We start from the raw sequence: 20282 nt of genomic DNA on the forward strand, positions 1-20282 counted from the left end.
ATAAGTTAGGGCACTAACTCAAACAAGATAGGGTCCTAAAGACAGGAACTTATGCAGAGGCCACTTATTCAGTAAGTGCTGTTTACTGCTTTGCTCAGCCTAGCTTTGGCAGGAAAACCTGCTGAGGATGACAACATTAACAGGGATGGGCCCTTCCAAATCAATAACTAATCTACAAAATGCACTGCAAGCTTGTTCACAGGCTAATGTCGTGGGGTCATTTTCTAAAATGAGATTCTTTCTTCACAAATGACTCTAGCTTGTATCAACTTGACATAGCACTCTAGCCATCATAGGATTTTCCTTTCATATCAAAGTTCTTAACCTTATGACACAGAAAAACCCATACCTTTTTGCCCTGAAATATATTATATTCATTTAGGATGTCTGTGTTAGCACATAAACAATTTTAAGGTAAATTTTCTACCTTTGGTGTTAACTGAGAACATTAAAGTAGCAACATATATACATTACTTTAAAATAATTTAATTAGGAACCTTAGAAAAAAGAAACTGCATAAAATATTATTTACTAGACTCTATTATGACATATAATACATACCAAGAAAGCAAAAAGGCCCATTTTTCTTTCTTTAATGACAAACCTTTGAAATTAGCAATACCAACAAAAATTCACCTTTGTAATCATAAAGCCACAGTGTTTTTAATTAATTAACTAATTAATTTACACCCCAAATGCTGACTGAAGAAATGGCCACATTGTTTGAATATTTGGTCATTGTCAATTATGATATATATATGAAAATCTTTAATTGTCTATCTCCACTAAGAAAATGTGCTAAATGTTTACAATTCATATCATATTGAATGTCTACCATATACCTGATTTAAAGAGGAAAAACTACTAACATATAAACACATGTGTATGCATGCATATAGAAAATCTTGGATGTTTTAAAATAAATTATAGACATTTATATCAGAAAAGTATCAAAACTAAAACTGTCCATAAGATTGCATATAAATGACGTTTATTGGCTGTGGAGATGGCTCAGGGGAAACAGTGCACATTTGCCTGCATGGACTCTATTTCATTCTCTAGAATCTTGTATAGAACTAATGAGGCATGTCTCTTCATATCTTGTACTCCAACATTTGTGAGGTAGAAAGAGGCAAGTGAATTCCCAGAGACAGCTGAAAAGCCAGTCTAACATAACACATGAGTCCTGGTTTAATGAGACATCCTATTTCATTTCAAAATAGTAAGGTACAAAGTGTTAGAGGAGGGCACAAGCTGTCCTGCACTGGCCTCCAAATGAAAACATGAGTGTTGCACCTGGATATGCATGTACATGTACAATTAACAACACACAAACACAACACATACAAACATACACACACACACCGTATCTCAATCTATTATTTTTTGTTTCACTCTTGATTTACTTTTCCTTAGTAATGAAATCTTACTCTCTACTGAAAGCATTCCTCTCTCTTAATAAATCTGCATTTTTCTAACATGTTCTCTGTGTTACATGAAACAGAAAGAAACTAATCCAATATGAAAATGTCTGGATTAAGCTCTGGATTAGAAGAGTCAGAATAATCAAGTGATAAATTATTTGACTTCATTTGTGGATAGTGATAAAATAAAATTCTAAATATGTAAGATATGCTTCCTAGTGGGGTCGTCATCAGGTGGAGAATATCATTATTTCTCGTTCTGTGATAAGTTTTTCATTAAAACAAACCTTGTAAATTATCAGTTTAAATGGATCCTGCCAAAATATTTTTTTACAGTGCTAAAATATTGTGTGATAAGATTCTTGAATCCTTGAAAGCAGTGTTCTTTCTTCAGTTTAGAATTAGGATAAATACAGTAATTAGATCAAACTTCATAGGACCCAGAGCTTGCTATAGTCCATCATGATTACCAATAGATGCACCTGCACTTAGTTGAAGTTCTAATTTTTGCTTCATTTTCTATGAAATAGCAATGGAAAAGTGATGTACTGGAAGTGTGTCAGCAGGCAGAGAAAGCATAGAAAGACAGATGACGTATGAGGGTTAAAGTAATTCCCAATTTCCCATAGGTGAATTAAATGAAGCAGGTACCACCTGTGACCACTGTAATTAATTATTTATCGCTTCTCAATAAAATCATATTTATAAACAATAGGGACATATCAAATAGACTGTTGGCAAATCTACATCAGGTTCAGCCCTAAGGCTTTCCTGTTCTAACCACTGTATAGAAAATTAAAATGATTTTGTGCCTGTAGGGACAATTTTCCCACTGTATTTAGAAAGGTTCCTCTTTAAGCCCCAGTAATAGCTCCCCTGTGCCATGTGAATCAAGGATTACTTTCTCAGTCTGATGTTCATGACCTTCTACCATCTGGATTGCAGTATTTTTATATTATATCTTACTGCTTTCTTTTAAAATTTAACTATCAAGCCAAATTGAATTCGTTGTCTCTATTTTTCTGAATTTTCTTATGTATTATCTTTGGATAAGATTTTTTTCTCACTGGATAAATATTCAAACAAAATTTGCCTAGTATTTCAAGTCAGTTTCTAATGCCAACCCCCCTACCTTGTGGTTCCTGTAGACTTATAATAGATATTCATCCTTGTAAATCAGAAATGGGTAGTATCCATGTTTTCTATCTCTCCTTTGTTCCCTTTTGGTTTCTCCATTCATTCCTAGCTCTTTGCCTCCCATTTTTGTTGCTCCTTCTACCTACTCTTTTTTTTTATATTATGGCAATATGTGACATTTATAATATATAAATTAAATACAAATAACTAATACAAATGTGTTATCTCATAAACACCCTTTACTAGTAACTACAGAGCAAATTAAACCACCTAGCTTGTGTGATTAAAAAATAAAATTCTACAGTAGATCCTCTCAAGCTTTATCAACCACCCAAAAGTTCAAAAGACATCATGCAAGAGAGGACTGAAAGAAGATAAGAATAAGAATATTGGAAGGAGTGCTTTAAAACTGTCTTCTGGATATGATGTGTTCACTGAAGTCATAACATTAAGGCAGCTGTGGTTAGCTGCACAAGAACTATACAAGACTGTGTTCCACAGCATTGCTTTATGGATAAAAGACAGTTTCTTGGGGGCAGATTCTCCCTGAGTATCCATGATTGTTGGGGAAGGGAGACTCATTTTCTTCATTGGTAGAACCATTACTAGGTACCCCATGTTCATGCTAGCCATGTCACCAATATTCAATAGGTCAGAAAATATTTTATATACACATATAAATACACACACAAATTATATATATATATATATATATATATATATATATATATATATATATGCATATATATGGGACTTGCTGAAAAACTGAGTTTATCAGTGTTGTAAGAGGAATAATAAAATTAATAAAAGTAGAAGATGACATTATACATTATATATATGTTAAAGAAGAAAACAAATCATTCAAATAATCATATAAAAATCTAATTCTAGCCGGGCAGTGGTGGCACATGCCTTTAATCCCAGCACTTGGGAGGCAGAGGCAGGCGGATTTTTGAGTTTGAGGCCAGCCTGGTCTACAGAGTGAGTTCCAGGACAGCCAGGGCTACACAGAGAAATCCTGTCTTGAAAAACCAAAAATAAATAAATAAATAAATAAATAATCTAATTCTAGAGACACAACATACCATGCTTATAGGAAAACATGCCATTATTAAACTGGTACTCAGTTTTCAGGTTCACATCTTATTTTATTATTATCTATAACCTTTTATTACAGTTTAGTCATTATCCCCCTTCTGTTCTGCCCTCTAACACTTTCTTACCCCTTCTTCCTCCCCCATTTCCAAGAGAATATCCCCACCTCCTCGCTCCCCACATACCACCCTAGGCCTCCCCATTCCCAGGGGCCTCAAGTCTTTAAAGGGTCATGTGCATCTTCTCTCACTGAGGCCAGACCAGGCAGTCCTCTCTTGTGTATGTGTTGGGGGCCTCAGGTCAACTAGTGTATGCTGCCTTGTTGGTGGCTCATTGTATGAGAGATCTCAGAAGTCTAGGTTTGTTGAGACTCTTGAACTTCTTATATGGTCATTCTCCTCCTCAGCTTCTTCCAGCCTTTCCTTTATTCAACCAAAGGGGCCACTGACTTCAGACCATTGTTTGGGTGTTAAGTATCTGGTTCTGTCTCATACAGGTGCTTGTTGGGCCTCTTGGAGGGCAGCCATGCTAGACTGCTATCTGTAAGCACTGATGTCATTGAATCAGTAAATGTGTCAGGCCTTAGAGCCTCTCCCTGGGATGGGTCCCAGTTTGGGCCAATCATAGACCTCTGTTTCCTCAGTTTTCTCTCCACAGTTTTCTGTCCCTTTAGTTCTTTTAGACAAGAACAATTCTGGGTCAGTGTTTTTAACTATGGAATGGCAACCCCATCCCTCTACTTGAAGTCATATCTTGAGTGGGCAACCAGGAGTGAAATCTGGAGGGCCAGCAGAATGAATGGAAATATACAACCTCAGGATGTGGGAGATGTGGGGACCCTCTAGTATGTACAAGAGATCTGGGAAGTGAGAAAATCTCAAGACTCAAAGGAAGAAACCATAAATGAAATGACCAACAATGAAGAAATTAAACTTGTAGAATCCACCTCCAGTAGAAAGAAATGTCATCAAGTTCACATCACATTGAGTGAAACATGAAGGACAATTTTGAAATATAGGCTTGGTGTTATATGCTATATTGTTCATGGCTTGAAAAGTCACAACAAAAATTATTTATGTTTTATACCCCTTTTATAGAAGTAGAGAAATGGAGAGCTATTCATGACTCTTAGATTTTTCATCCCAGTATTCAAGTGTTTGAATCATGAGGATTAGTATTCAAGGTCATCCTGGGGTGCACAGAGAATTCATGGGCAGTGTGGGCTACTGTAACTTAAATACAACATACACACACACACACACATACACACACAAACAAACACACATGGAGACACACAAATACAAGATTAAAAAAGAAACATATAAAAGGAAGATTGTAACAAATCTTGAAAGGCATGTCAGAAAGATTATTTCAGTACAAAAGGAACAAGCTCCAGTGTTTTATTTAGGAGTTTAGTGTAGACACATATATGGTATTGTAGTCAAGTAAAAGAAACTTTTGTTGACAAAGTTATATATTGTTTCTGTCTATGAGCTGTCATGAATTACACACAAAAATTAGATCAGAAAGACCAGGGGAACTAAATAAGTCTTAGCAAATGTTTTGACATTTGTACCATGTGACAGACTTTACTGGATTTGTACTATTATGTATCTAAGGTAATTGGTTAACTAGCTACACAATAATATGCCTCCCTCTTACCGTTTTTTTTTTTTTTTTGAGAAAAAGTTTATTTGGCTTCTACTTCCATATTGGTGTTTATCATTGAAAGAAGTCAGAACAAGAATTCAAACAGGGTCACAACCTAGATGATGCAGAGAACATGGAGAAGTGTAGCTTTCTGGTTTGCCTCCCAAGATTTGCTCTGCTTGATTTTTTTTTAATAGAACTCTGGACAGCAGCTCAGGGACAGCATGACCCAAAATGGTCATGGCCTCTCATATCAGTCAATAATTAAGAAAATGCCCTATAGGCTTTCCTATAGCTTGATTTTATGAAAGCATTTTTTCAGAAGTTCCTTCCTCTCAAAAGACTTTAGTTCATTACAAGTTGACATAAAACTGTCCAGCACAATTGAGCCCTTGTCAGCCTGACACATAAACATATTATTATTTATCTACAACCTTTCTTTCTTGTTCATCCTGAAAAATGATACATTAGTATCAATATTATAACATAAAACATGCACTTAAAAAACAAAGTGTATGCAGCAGAGGGGAGATACAATGTATTTAGTTTATTCTTGATTTAGTGGAGACTGAATTTTAATAAGATTTTAGGTTTTAAAAGAGACTCTGAATTTTGAAAATGACTCAATTTTAAAGTATTTATAAAATGGTTTTTAGAGTATGTATATAATTTTAAAGGAAAGTAATCCAAAAGACAATAAGATCATTCAGTTTATTGTAGATCGAGTAAATAAAAGAATTTTAAAAAAAAATCTTAAAAAAAGAAGTAATTATTTGACTAATATCCATTACTGGTACACAAATCACCATATTTATCATGATAAAATCTTCCTATGAAGACTGAATTCTATTGAGAAATAACACTTGTCCAGGCAGGATACACTGTCTGGTCACAAACCCCTAACACATATATAATAGAGGATTCCCTGATCTGACCTCAGTGGGAGAAGATGAGCTTAATCCTTAAGAGGTTTGAGGTTTCAGGGAAGCGGGAGGTCTGGAGGGGAAGCACCCTCTCTCAGAAGCAATGAGGACGAGGAATGGGATGAGAAGCAGGGTAAGAGAACATAAACACCAACTCAAGCTATGATATCCTGCAAAACTCTCAATCATCATAGATGGAGAAACCAAATGTTCCATGATCAAACCACATTTAAACTATATTTATCTACCAAACAGGCCTTACAGAAGATTCTAGAAATAAAACTTCAACACAATGGGGATACCTACACTGAAGAAAAAACAAGATATTAATCATCTCACAACAAAAGAAAAGGAGAAAATCACATATACTAATGTGACTTACAACACCAAACATAACAGGAACTAACAGTCTTCTGACTCAAATCACCTATAAAATGATATGAGCTAACAGACTGGATAAATAAGTAGGATGAAGGGCTGAATCTGAACAGGGAGGCAATGGGTGAAATGTAAATAAAATAAAAAAGCAAGAAAGTGAAGAAAAGACAAACAAAATTTGAAGGAATTGAGTAAATCACTTAAAGAAAACTAAGATAAAGACTAAATAAAGACAAACATTTGAGAAGAACTAATACCTATTTAATTATTTAATACCTGAAAATTGAAACAGAAGCAAAATATAAAACACAAACTGAGAGAATTACAGAATTAGAAAATCTTGGTAAGAAAATTAATTATAAATGCATGGATCACAAACAGAATGCAAGATTTGGAAAAGACAATTTTAGGCATTGACAATAGGATAAAATAGATACATTGGCTACAGCAAATATTAAATCTAAAAACTTTCTGACATAAAAAAATCCAGTGAATCTAGTGAGGACCCATTAAGAAGTAACTAAAGTCTAGCAGGTAATCTTCCTGAGATGTTTCCACTATGGACTGCCAAAGTTAATGATGGAATTGCTTCTCTAGGCCAGACCAATAACAATTTTATTTTAGGGAAGATTCCTGCTATTAAAATGCTGCTTTCTTTGTCATTATTAAATATATAACAATCAATAGATAGTGACTGACACTTTTGAGATTTCTGCAACCCTACAAAGATGTACTATCTTATAGTGATGCTATATAGACAAATAGATAATAATTTTATAAAATTTGATTAAAATAATTTAAGAAAAAATATCTGTAGAGATGAACTTAGTTTCTATAAAGATGTAGTAAATTTAAAATCAATAATAGAGTATGTCTAGTTCTTAGTAAGTAAAAGCTGGATAATAAGAAATACGATAAATTTTCATAATCACACTAAAAAGGGAAATAGACTTGGGACAATTCTGTGTTCAAGGAAAAACATTTATGTCCAAAGATCAAAGGACCTTAAAAAGTCTTCAAAAAAATCAATCTGCTGTATATAAGAAACACAGTTCAATAACAAAGACATACACTACCTCAGAGTAAAAAGCTGGAAAAAGTTGCCCAAGCAAATGATTCTCAGAAACAAGCTGAAGTTGCTGTCCTAATATCCAATAAAATAGAGTTTTAACCAAAAGTTATCATGGGTGATGGGGAAGGACACTTCGTATTCATCAAAGAAAAAAATCCAGCAAGAGACAGTTTCAATTTGAATATATATACCACAAATGCAAGGGAACCCACATTCATAAAAGAAACTTTACTAAAGTTCCGAACACACATAGAGCCCTACACAATAATAATAGAAGACTTCAGCTCTACAGTTTCACCAATGGACAAGTCATTAAAACAGAAACTAAACAGAAACAGTGAAACTGATAGAGGTTATTAACCAAATAGAGCTGACAAATATTTTCAGAAAATTTCACTTTAAAACAAAGGAATATACCTTCTTCTCAGCACCACATGGTACCTTTTCCAAAATTGACCATATAATCAGTCACAAAACAATCTTCAACAGATATAAGAAGATTAAAATCAGATTACCATGAACAATAGCTTGACTTCAATAATAAGGAAAACAACAGAAAGTCCACAAATCTATGGAATCAGAACAAATCTCTACTCGATGATAATTTGATCAGAGAAGAAATAAAGAAAGACATTAAAGAATTTTTAGAATACAAAGAAAATGAAATCACAACAACTTGTGGAACACAATGAAAGTAAGCGCTAAGAGGAAAATATATAGCACTAAGTGCCCTGGTTAAATAAATAAATAAATAAATAAATAAATAAATAAATTGGAGAGATCCTACAATAACAACTTAGCAGCACACCTGAAAGCCCTAGAAGAAAAAGTAGAAAACACACCCAAGATAAATAGATGGTAGGAAATAGTCATTAGGGCAAAAATCAACTAAATAGAAGCAAAGAGAGTGATGCAAAGAATAAACAAAGCCAAAAGCTGGTTCTTTGAGAAAATCAACAACACAGACAAACCCCTAGCCAAACCAATTACAGGGCAAAGAGACAGTATTCAAGATAACAAAATTATAAATGAAAAGGGAGAGAAAACAACAGAAACTGAGGAAACGCAGAAAAGTCATCAGATCCTACTACAAAAGCCTTTATTCAACAAAACTGGAAAATCTAGATGAAATGGATGATTTTCTAGACAGATACCAAATACCAAAGTTAAATCAACAGCAGATTTAAGCAGGCCTGTATCCCCTAAGGAAATAGAAGCAGTCATTAAAAACCTCTTAACCTAAAAAAGCCCAGGGCCAGAGTGATTTAGTACAGAATTCTACCAGATCTTAAAAGAAGAGCTAATACCAACATTCCTCAAACTATTCCATTAAACCGAAATAGAAGGAACATAAAACCAAACCAAACCAAACCAAATCAAAAACCCAAGATTATGTCATCAGATTTGAAAAAGCCTCTGAGAAAACAAAACAAAACAAACAAACAATCCAACACCTTGTAATTTAAAAAAAATGTTGCAGAGATTAGGTATAGAAGAGATATAGCTAAACATAATAAAAGCAATTTATAGCAAACCTAATGTCAACATTAAATTTAATGGAGATAAAACAATTCCACTAGAATCAGAAATAAAAAAAAAAAAAACAGTCAACTTTCTCCATAGCTGTTCAATATAGTATCTAGAGTTCTAGCAAAAACAATAAGACAACTAAAGGAGCTATAGGCAATACAAATTGGAATGGAAGAAGTCAAAATATTGTTATTTGCCAGATATATGATTTTATAAGGAATCAATACCCAAAATTTTATCACAGAACTTTTATAACTGAAAAACATCTTCAGGAACATGGCTGTATTCAAGATTTTCTAAACATAGTACTCTTCATACATACAAATTACCAACTGTGAAAAAAAATTAAGGAAATCACAGTCTTCACAGTAGTTATAAGTAATATAAAATAACCAAGCAAGTGAAGACTTGTGTGACAAGAAATTAAGTCTTTGAAGAAAGAAATTGGAGGGATGAAAAAATCTCCCATGTTCATTGACTAGTACAGTTAACTGCCAAGCCCAGTGTGCTCTTGGTTCAGACAGTGACATGGTTCCTGCCCCTGTGACAGGGCCCTGGTGTGAATCCCCTCCAGTGTTGATTCCTGCTATTTTGTATAATAATAGACACATTTTCTGGAGCCACTCCTCACAGTGGAGGACTCTTTCCTTCTGAGGAATGTCCTCCAAGTTATCCATAATGACTCCATAACAATTCTGCATGAGGCCAGACGTCTAGGGTCATGGATATACCTCAGTGAAATGATAAATGTTGGGACATTGAGGAAAGCCCTTAAAACTAAGGGAAAGGGCTCTAAGTACATGAGTTTGAAAATATATAATTTCTCACCTTTGCAAAAATAAGGATGCAATATAAACTATATGAGGGATGTCAAGAAGCTAAAGGAATGAAAAATACCTGTACTGTGAACCAATTTGTTAGAAAATAACTAGGAAGGAGATAAAGAAAATTATGGAGTGTTGATCACTGGAGATCCCACCCAACTAAGTTGTTTGTTTGTGCTTACAAGACAGTAGATTCCTGAGTTCAGGATCAGCATAGGACAGAGCAAGGTTTTGCTAAGGCATGATGGAAATGGTAATATTAGGGCAGAGTCTCACCCAAATAGCTTATTTTCTGTGATTAACAAAGGCAAATAGAACTCTAAATTCTTTTACAATGCTAAGAAATATATATATATATATATATATTTACTGTCTCCTAAAAATCAAAGAACTAGGGTCATGGGATGCTGATTCATAAGATAACCAAAAAGAAACCTAGAACAAAAGACTAGATTGATAAGGAAAACAAAAGACTATACTTGTGTTCTGCAAGATATGAGTTATCCAGAGAATACTTTTTTAGGATAAAAAGGGAGAACTGTTTGGAGAATAGACACAAGCAAGCAGAACATGGGCAAAGAAATCTCATATTATAGTAAGCAAGCAGAATATAGACAGAGAAAACTCCAGAAAGAAAGTAAAACATAGAAAGAAGCAGTATAGGAAAGGTGTATCAAACAGAATACAGGTATAGCCCCCAGTGTAGCTTAAATTAATCCTGAATCATAAAAGGAATTCCAACAGCATCACTATCCTTGATGTCAAGTTTTACTATAGAGCCACACTACTAAAAGCCACATGGTATTGGCATAAAAACTTACTTCAGGCAACTTTGATCAATATAATCAAATCAAAGATCAACACATAAATCCACACTTATGGACATCTGGATTTTGGTAAAAAATAAAATAGAAGAATACAATGTAGAAAAGAAAATCTTTTCAACACATGTGCAAGGGTCCATGATTCACCAAAGAATGATACTACAGAACCAAATAGTATTCAAAAGCAAAGAGCATTTTATTCTGCACATAGGTGTCTACCATTTACCAAGATGGATATACCCAGATAATCTCACAGGCCCAATTTAAAGCACATTAAGGGAATTCCAGGGAGGAGTAGGTGACCTTTATCTTAATTGGTTGGCTCTACCTCTTGGGACATTCCAGAACCATTTCTAGGACATTGGGGTCTGGAAACTCTTGATCGGGAAGCCTAGAAACAGTTGCTGACTCATTGTCCTTGCTTCAGGCCTGGTGGTGGGGCAGCTTCTGAGAGCAGGGTAGTTTCTTCTTGGCTGCATAAAGCCTAGGGTTTTTCCAGTACCTGATTTGCCTGGACTTGCCCAATTATGGGATACAGAGATCTAGGCATAGTCTTTAGAATGGCCAGTTTGAAGTCTGTCATCTCAGTCTTCTCACAGGATAATGATCTAACAGGATATAGGCAAGTAGAAACATGTAAATAAGTACTGGAAAGATATCCTAGCAGTTAAGAGCACTGACTGCTCTTCCATAGGTCCTGAGTTCAATTCCCAGCAACCACATGGTAACTCACAATCATCTGTAATGGGATTCAATTCCCTCTTCTGATGTGTCTGAATGAAGCAACAATGTACTCACCACATACATAAAATAATCTTTTAAAAGCATGCAAATAGACTCATAGTAAACAAACTGTGCAAAACTTTATTTCATATGGAATAATGCCTTCAACAACCACAAAAAACCACACTGAACCTGATAGTAGATTAAGTAAGAAATTTACTTGATCCCTTTCTCACAGGCACAGGAGACAACTTCTTAAACAAATTATGTGTAGTTCAGGTACTAAGATCAATAATTAGTAAATGACCCTCACTTAAAGGCTTCTGTAAGGCAAAGGGCACCACCAGTAGGACAAATGGCATACTATCGAATGGGAAGAGTTTTTAACCAACTTCGTATCCAACAGAATTTTAATAACAAAATAGGTAATTTTGTTATCTATTCAGAAATCTTGACATCAACAACCAAATAAACCAATTAAAACATGAGGTACCAATCTAGACAGATTACTCTCAATAGAAGAATCTTAAGTTGGTAAGAAGCACTTAAAGAAATATTCAACATCCTTAGCCATCAAGGAAATACAAAGCAAAACTACTTTTAAATTCCATCTTATACATGTCACAATAGCTAAGTTCAATAAAACAATGATAGCTCATTCTGGCAAAGATGTGGAGAAAAGAAACACTCTTCCATTAATGCTCAAAGTAGAAACTAGTACAGCCACTATGGAAATCAATATGGCAGTTTATTGTACCTTGTTACATAAAGACAGAGTCTACCACGGCTGAGAAACTTCTCTGAACTCAGCACAAAATGTACGAGTTCATTTTCTTAGTGGGCTTCCCCTTATTTGCCTGATCTAGGGAACCTGGCCCCCAATCTTTCACTTGATTGACTAGGTGTAAGTATGTCACCTAGTCCTTTACAAACCTCCAAGTTCAACTTTCTCTTTTGTAACAAATTCCTGGGTTCCTGGAATTCCTCTTCATACAAATGAGGCATTCTCAGTACTTTAAACTCTAGCCAAAGCTTTCCTATACAGCTCGTGTCCACCTCAAATAACGTGTATGAGTATGAGCTATTTTACTGACGATCATTTAAGAGAGCTGTTTCATTGAGTTACTTCTGGCTAGACAGGGATCTGAAGGCACCACTCATTCTGGACTCTGCTTCAGCATTCCAGTATGTAGCAGTGCCTGAACATCTTGAAGGAGGGAAAGGAGAACACAAAAATCACAGCTGGTCCCCAACTCACATACCACAGCAGTTCCTCACAAAATTGGCAATCAATCTACCTCAAGATCCTGCTATACCACTTGGGTATATACCCAAAAGACACTCCATCACACCACAAGGGCACTAGTTCAACAAGGTTCATAGAAGTTTTCACCATACTGAGATACTGGAAAAAAAAAAGCTAGAGGTTCCTCAACCAAATCATGGAGAAAATATGGGATGTTTACACAATGGAGTATGGCAAATGGACAGAACTAGGGGAAAAAAAATCTTCCCCAGTGAAGCAACACACACCCAGAAATAAATACTATGTAATCACTTGTAAGTGAATTTTGGCTATTAAAGGATAATCACTCCACAATCTATAGACTCTGTGAGGATAAGAAATAAGGAGGGCACTAGTAGGACATATAGATCTCCCTGGGAAAAAATAGATGTTGCAGATGCAGTGGGGGCAAGTCAGGTAGGAAACAGAAAGAATCAGTTGAAGAAGGAAGAGGTGGAAGGGGAGTGTATGTGGAGAGATGACTGGAATTGGGGAACATTTGTGAGGCAATATGGAACCCATGTTCTAAGACCAGAGAAATCTGATTGCAAAAGATTACTTTGTAAGTCAGCAGTAACTGGGTCAAAAGTTTTGCTGCAAGGAAAAGGCAGCAGAGAGAGCTCTGACAGGTTGGAAGAGTCATAGAAAAATGAAGTACTTAACAGAAAACATTACCACATCACTACAATCTCATTTGTAACAAACAAAATCAACTAATCATTAAGTTTGAAATGTAACTAGTTTTAAAAACGAAGGCAATAAATATATGTACACAATCTGAATCATGTTGGACGATGCTAAGTCCCAGTCCTACGTGCTGTTAGTAAACACACACGCTACAAGAAAAAGAATTAAGATCATTTCAGAATTCTTGAGTCTCGTCAGGGAAAAGGAATACCAAAGACTTAAACAAAACAGTAGTAATACAGTAGACAGCTTAAACATGGGCTTTTTGTATATTATGTTTATTGTTTTAAGGTGGAACACTATGGGAACAGATATATAAGTACTTTACTGAAACTATAAACATGATTTTAAAGCTTTTTATCTTCTTAAGAAGGTCTTTTGACTAAACAAGGCCACCTGAATGACAACTTCAGAAATAGTAAGCCCAACATTTTATAGTTATGTTTATTTTAAAGCTGAATTATTAATATGAAAAATAGAAATGGTTTGGTAAGTGTGCCACTATATAGCCCTTTCTTGAGGTCTTAACTGTGAAACCAATATAATCCAAGAAGAATGTGGGCTCTCCTTGTGAGCCAACTGCTAACCAATTTCCCATTTACTTTGCATATTACACAGTGAAAACAGAAAGGAGCATTAAGGGCCCTTCAGTCCCAAGATGGCAGATTTAATCTTGTACACAAAGGTGTAAATAGCTCAAAATGACATAATGCTTGCCAACATACATTCAAATGAAGTATATCTATTTCCTTACAAGCAAGAAAAGTTAAGATAATTTTTATGTTTAAAACAAAGAAGTGAACAATAAACAAAACAACATGGTTTACTCCTTTATGGACAGACTGCCTAAGCAAAGAACAACCAACAATAATCCAATGAGAACTGCATACTTTCACTCATCTTTTAAGACAGATGCACACAGCTATTCATGGTCTTTTTAAAAGATCCTAAATAGAAAAAGAACATTTGTGTTCATAAGTCCCAGCAATAGAATAATTCAAAAACACTAAAGTATATACCTGTATGTCATTACAGATATAACAAGGAATATCCAAAGCTGCATTTACATTTACAGACTCAGAAAATAATTCTAGCTTTTAGAAATTTGTGCGATGTAAAAACTAGTGAGTTTTGTTTGTGCCATAAAACAACAGTACTTGTTTCTATTGCTAGGTCAGTGACTTCTAGGCCTGGCCAGCAAACTAGGCTCTCAAAAATCAGTTTGTAAGAATCATACAATATTGATTTCACCTCCAGAAAATGAGGGTCATCTTGTTTTAGAAGAGCCACTGGGATTCGGTTGATTGGCTTTAACCAGAGCTTTTCTGCTCCACCTCACAAGCTATGATTGTTGGATTCAATTCCACTTGAGTGTGATGAACTACATAAAACATGAGGTCTGTGCTTAAAACAATTTGTAAACATAAAGCAAAATCTCCACTAACACTGTTCTGTGTGTTACCCAAGAACAGTGTGTTACGCAAGTAATAGCTCAGAATCTAAGTCAGAAGCAGTCCATTTAAAGATGTCATCAGATAGTTGTGTAAGAAACATCAGTAATCAAAAACACTGGGTTCTGAAGCCCAAAAGCTATAGGAATCAGCTTGGCCAGTGCCACCACCTTCAGACCATTTCCTCCCTCTATGATGTCAATGATGGAACTCAGTTTGTAGTTGCTTTGCATACTGGAAGCTACTTGTAAATCACATGAGCAATAAAGGTTCCATTGAGAAAGCCCAGAACCAGGAACCTCAAGCCTAGCATGAAGACATACAGGTAGCCAGCTACCATATTAATCACAATGTACACCTAGCATCAGGGGAAATAGACCAAGATGAAGCCCATGACAAAGAGCAGGACACTGAGAAGCTGAACAGCAGTTCTAGGCTCTCCACTCAAAGAAGAAGGTGCTGGAGGTAGCAGCAGGCCAGGGTCAGGAAAGCAAGCACAGATTGGCCAGCATGCACACCAGCACTAGGCTCCAGCACAAATGTTTCAGAGGCAGCAGCAATGCCAGTTTCTTACCTCAGCCAAAGCACCACTAGGACCACCAGTGTGCCACTCCCAGAACAACCATCAATGCTCCAACCAGCAAGTTGATGGCTGCAGGCAGACCTTGGCACTCCAGGTAGGTGCCTAGCAGTAGCATGGTACCTTAATAGAACTCCATTACTTACCAGACACCTTTATGTTCCTTCTACTCTTTCTAGGTCCCATCCCTTAGAACGCCCACCAAAGTTCTCTCTCTATTAAAATATTTTGATGTGTTAAAAATAAGTTATTTTTGACAATGTGTATAAAATACACATACTCAGTAGAATGAATATAAAAATAACATCTATAACAAAAATCTACCTATTTTGAGAATGATCTATAGCAAAATTGTCCTTTATTCTTAGTATTTGAAATTACAATTATTCACTTAAAATATTATGGAAAATTTTATCTTTCATAAACTTTATTGTCAATCATGGATATCAGTACAAATGTACAGAAATAAAATATGAAAAGACTTAGAGATGAGCAACATATTGTATTTTATTTCACATCCTGTCAAAGATCATATCCATACTATGAAGAATAAAGATTATGGAGGTGCACTTTTCTACAGCTAATGAGTATGGTCTCTGAGTCTATGAATGCACCAAACACTGCTTCAGGAATAAATTATGCAACAAAATATGCATCCACTATTTTAGAGAGTGATGAATGTCCCTGATTTTCAAACTCAACTTAATGTTAAAAATGATCATTTCTCGTGTTTGCATTTCTTTACACTTCTGAGAAGCAGCTGATGCCATAAGCAGAAATGCTAATATTCTATGAGAACAGCTGTTGTTACAGTATTTCAGGACTAGCCGCTTGTTGGAAGATTAAATCTTGCTATAACGATCCTATTTTCTCTTAGAATTCTCTCAATTTCACAAACTCAGAAATTTTGAGTAGGTGAGATGAAATTGTGACAAACAAACTCAGCTTGCCTATATGTCTGAACTTAATCCTTTGAATTTTTTGGTATGTTATATACCTTCACTAACAGTGAGGTAACAACATGCTTTATAATGGAAATCATGAAGATATCTAATATGCAGAAAATAAAAAATTCCAAAATTGAAAAAGGAATCTGTAGTAGAGGAAAAAAAATCCCAGTCCTTATTATTTGTTAAAGATCTGACTTTCTTTGGAAAATATATATATTTCAAGCACATTTAACATCCTATGTAAATGAAGTGTGCTTAAATATCACCAAAAGATTTGTAAAACATACAGAGAAAATCACCAAATAACAATAGACATAAAAAACAAGTAAATGCATTGCTATTACTAGCTTCATCTGTATTGTTAGGCATTTTAATAGGGATTTGTAGGCATCAGTGAATGTGTGACTTTGCTATTGGTGTTAGAATGAACTTCCACAAATAAGGCCCAAGAAAATAACATGTGTTTGCAGTCAATAAAGCTGAAAAGAGTTAGCTGTAGGCATGAAGTTGCACAGTTGAAATTTTGCCTACCTGGTTTCTGTTTTGCTTTAGTCCAGTATTTTCTCACTATGATGCCTTGATATGGTAATATATATTCTGCAATGTTGTGAGAATGTAATATATATATATATATATATATTGTTTTTTACAATCCAGATTTTCTGCCCCTCCTGGTACACCTTCTGACTGTTCCATATCCCATAACTCCTCCTCACCCCCACACTCCTAGCCCACCAGACTTCACCACTACATGGGGCTTCCAGTCTTTTGAGAGTTAGCTGCATCTTCTCTGACTGAACCCAGACCCAGAAGTATGTGTTGGGGACCTCATATCAGATGCTGCCTGGTTGGTGGTGAAGTGTCTGAGAGATCTCAAAAGTCCAGTTTAATTGAGACTGCTGGTCTTTTTACAGAGTTGCCCTCCTCAGCTTCTCCCAGCTTTTCCCTAATTCAACCACAGGGGTCACAAGCTTCTGTCCATTGGTTGGGTGTAAATATCTACATTTGACCCTTTCAGCTGCTTGTTCTTTTGGAGGGCAGTCATGACAGACCACTTTTTATGAGAACTCAGTAATAGTGTCAGGCTTTAGTCCTCTCCTTGAAATGGATCCCACCTGTCACTGGACCTTCTTTCCCGCAATCTCTTTTCCATTTTTGTCCCTGCAGTTTTTTCAGACAAGAATAATTCTGGGTCAGAGGTTTTGATAACCCCATTTGGCAACACCCTTCCCCATTTGATGCCCTGTCATTCTGTTGGATATGGAAACTACACGTTCACTCTCCCCACTGTAGAACATTTCATCTAAGGTCCCTCCCTTTGACTCCTGAGATTTTCTCACCTCCTAGGTTTCTGGTGCATTCTAGAGGGTCTCCCCACCTCCTACCTCCAGAGGTTTCTTGTTTCCCTTCTTTCTGCTGACCCTCAGGGCTTCACTCCAGTTCCCTCCACCCTATACTTAATCATGTTTCCCCCTCTCCCCTTTCAGTCCCCTTTTCCACACAGGTCCCTTCCTCCCTTCCCCTCCTGTGAATTTTTTTCTTCTCCCTCACAAGTGGGATTGAGGCATTCTTGATTAGGACCTTCAGCTTGTTAAGCTTTTTGAGGTCTGTGGATTGTATCCTGGGTATTCTATACATTTTTGGCTAATAGCCATTTATTAGTGAGTATATACTATGCATGTTCTTTTGGGTCTGAGTTACCTCATTCAGGATGCTATTTTCTAGTTCCATCCATTTGTCTGCAAAAGTCAGGATGTCCTTATTCTTAATAGCTGAGTAGTATATCATTGTATAAATGGACCACATTTTCTCTATCTATTCTCCTGTTGTGAGATGTTTGTTTCCATCTTCTGGCTGTCACAAACAAGGTTGCTATGAACAGAGTGGAATATGTGCTCCTATGGCATGGTGAGGCATCTGTTGGCCCAATGTGATATAGCTGGATATTCAGGTAGATTTATTTTCAATTTTCTGAGGAACCTCCAGATTGACTTCCAGAGTGGTTGTACCACTTTGCAATCCCACCAGCAATGGAAGAGTGTTCCTTTTTCCCAAATCCTTGCCAACATGTGCTGTCACCTGAGGTTTTAATCTTAACTATTCTGGTTGTTGGAAGATGGAATCTCAGGGTTGATTTGCATTTCACAGATGACTAAGGACTTCTAACATTTCTAAGTGCTTCTCATTCAAGATTCCTCAGTTGTGAATTCCCTTTTTAGTTCTAAACCCCATTTTTTCATTGGGTTGTTTGTTTTCTTCTTGAGTTCTTTATATATTCTGGATATTGGCCCTCTATTGGATTTGGGGTTAGTGAAGATATTTTCCCAACCTGTAGGCTGCTAATTTGTCCTATTCATTATGTCCTTTGGCTTATAGAAGCTTTCCAGTTTCATGAGGTCACATTTACCAATTCTTGATGTTAGAGCATGAGCCACTGGAGCTCTGTTTAGAAAACTTCTCCCTGTGTCAATGAGTTCAAGACTCGTTCCCAATTTCTCTTCTATTAGATTCAGTGTATCTGGTTTTATATTGAGGTCCTTGATCCACTTGGACTTGAGCTTTGTGCAAGGTGACAAATATGTGTCTGTTTTCATTTTCTGCATACAGACAGCCAGTTTGAGGCTGTCAGCCATTTATTGAGGATGCTTTCTTTTTTTTCAATTGTATATTTTTGGATTCGTTGTCAAAGATCAAGTGTACATAAGTGTGTCGTTTTATTTTGGGTCTTTAATTCTATTCCTTTGATCAACATATCTGTCTCTGTACCAATACCATGGAGTTTTTAATCAATATTGCTCTGTAGAATAGCTTGAGGTCAGAGATGGTGATGCTCCCAGGTGTTCTTTGATTGTTAAAATTGTTTTCACTGTTCTGGATATTTTGCTTTTTCAGATGAATTTGAAAATTTCTCTTTTGATGTCTTTGAAGAATTGTGTTGGAATTTTGATGGGGATTGCATTGAATCTGTAGATTGCCTTTGGTAGAATACCCTATTTTTATTATGTTAATTCTGCCAATCCATAAGCATGGGAGATCTCTCGATTTTCTGAGATCTTCAATTCCTTTTTTTTTTTTTTTTTTTTTGAGAGACTTAAAGTTATTTTCATACAGAATTTTCACTTGTTTGGGTAGAGTTACTGCAAGATAGTTTATAGTTTATATTATTTGTGGCTATTGTGAAGGGAGTTGTTTGCCTAATTTCTGTTTCAGCTTGTTTATCATTTGTATAAAGAAAGGCTACAGATTTATTTGAGATAATTTTATATCAGGCCACTTTGCCGAAGGTTTTTTTTTTTTCAGCTAGAGAAGTTATCTGGTAGAGTTTTTAGTATCGATTGTGTATACTATCATATCATCTACAAATAGTGATACCTTTATTTCTTCTTTGTCAATTTGTATCGCCTTGATCTCTTTTTGTTATCTTATTGTTCTAGGTAGCCCTTCCAGTGCTGTATTGAATACATATGGGGAGAATGGGCACCCTTGTCTTGTCCCTGATTTTAGTTGTATTGCTTCAATTATCTCTCCATTTAATTTGATATTGGTTGTTGTTTTGCTTTTATCATGTTTAGGTATGGGCCTTGAATTCTTGATTTCTCCAGTACTTTTAACATAAAGGGGTGTTGTATTTTGTCAAGTGCTTTTCCTGCATCTAAGGAGATAATCATGTGATTTTGCTCTTTTGAGTTTGTTTATATAGTGCATTATATTAATGGATTTTCATAAATTGAACTAAACTTTCATCCATG

The 20282-nt window shown here is 35.6% G+C and overlaps 1 pseudogene; it reads right to left on the reverse strand.

The window, feature by feature from the left end:
• Window positions 1-14783: 14783 nt before the first annotated feature.
• LOC117716044 (transmembrane protein 64-like) lies at window positions 14784-17893 on the reverse strand (annotated as a pseudogene).
• Window positions 17894-20282: the final 2389 nt, after the last annotated feature.

Source organism: Arvicanthis niloticus, chromosome 10 (assembly GCF_011762505.2).
Source record: "Arvicanthis niloticus isolate mArvNil1 chromosome 10, mArvNil1.pat.X, whole genome shotgun sequence".
NCBI classification, from domain to species: domain Eukaryota; kingdom Metazoa; phylum Chordata; class Mammalia; order Rodentia; family Muridae; genus Arvicanthis; species Arvicanthis niloticus.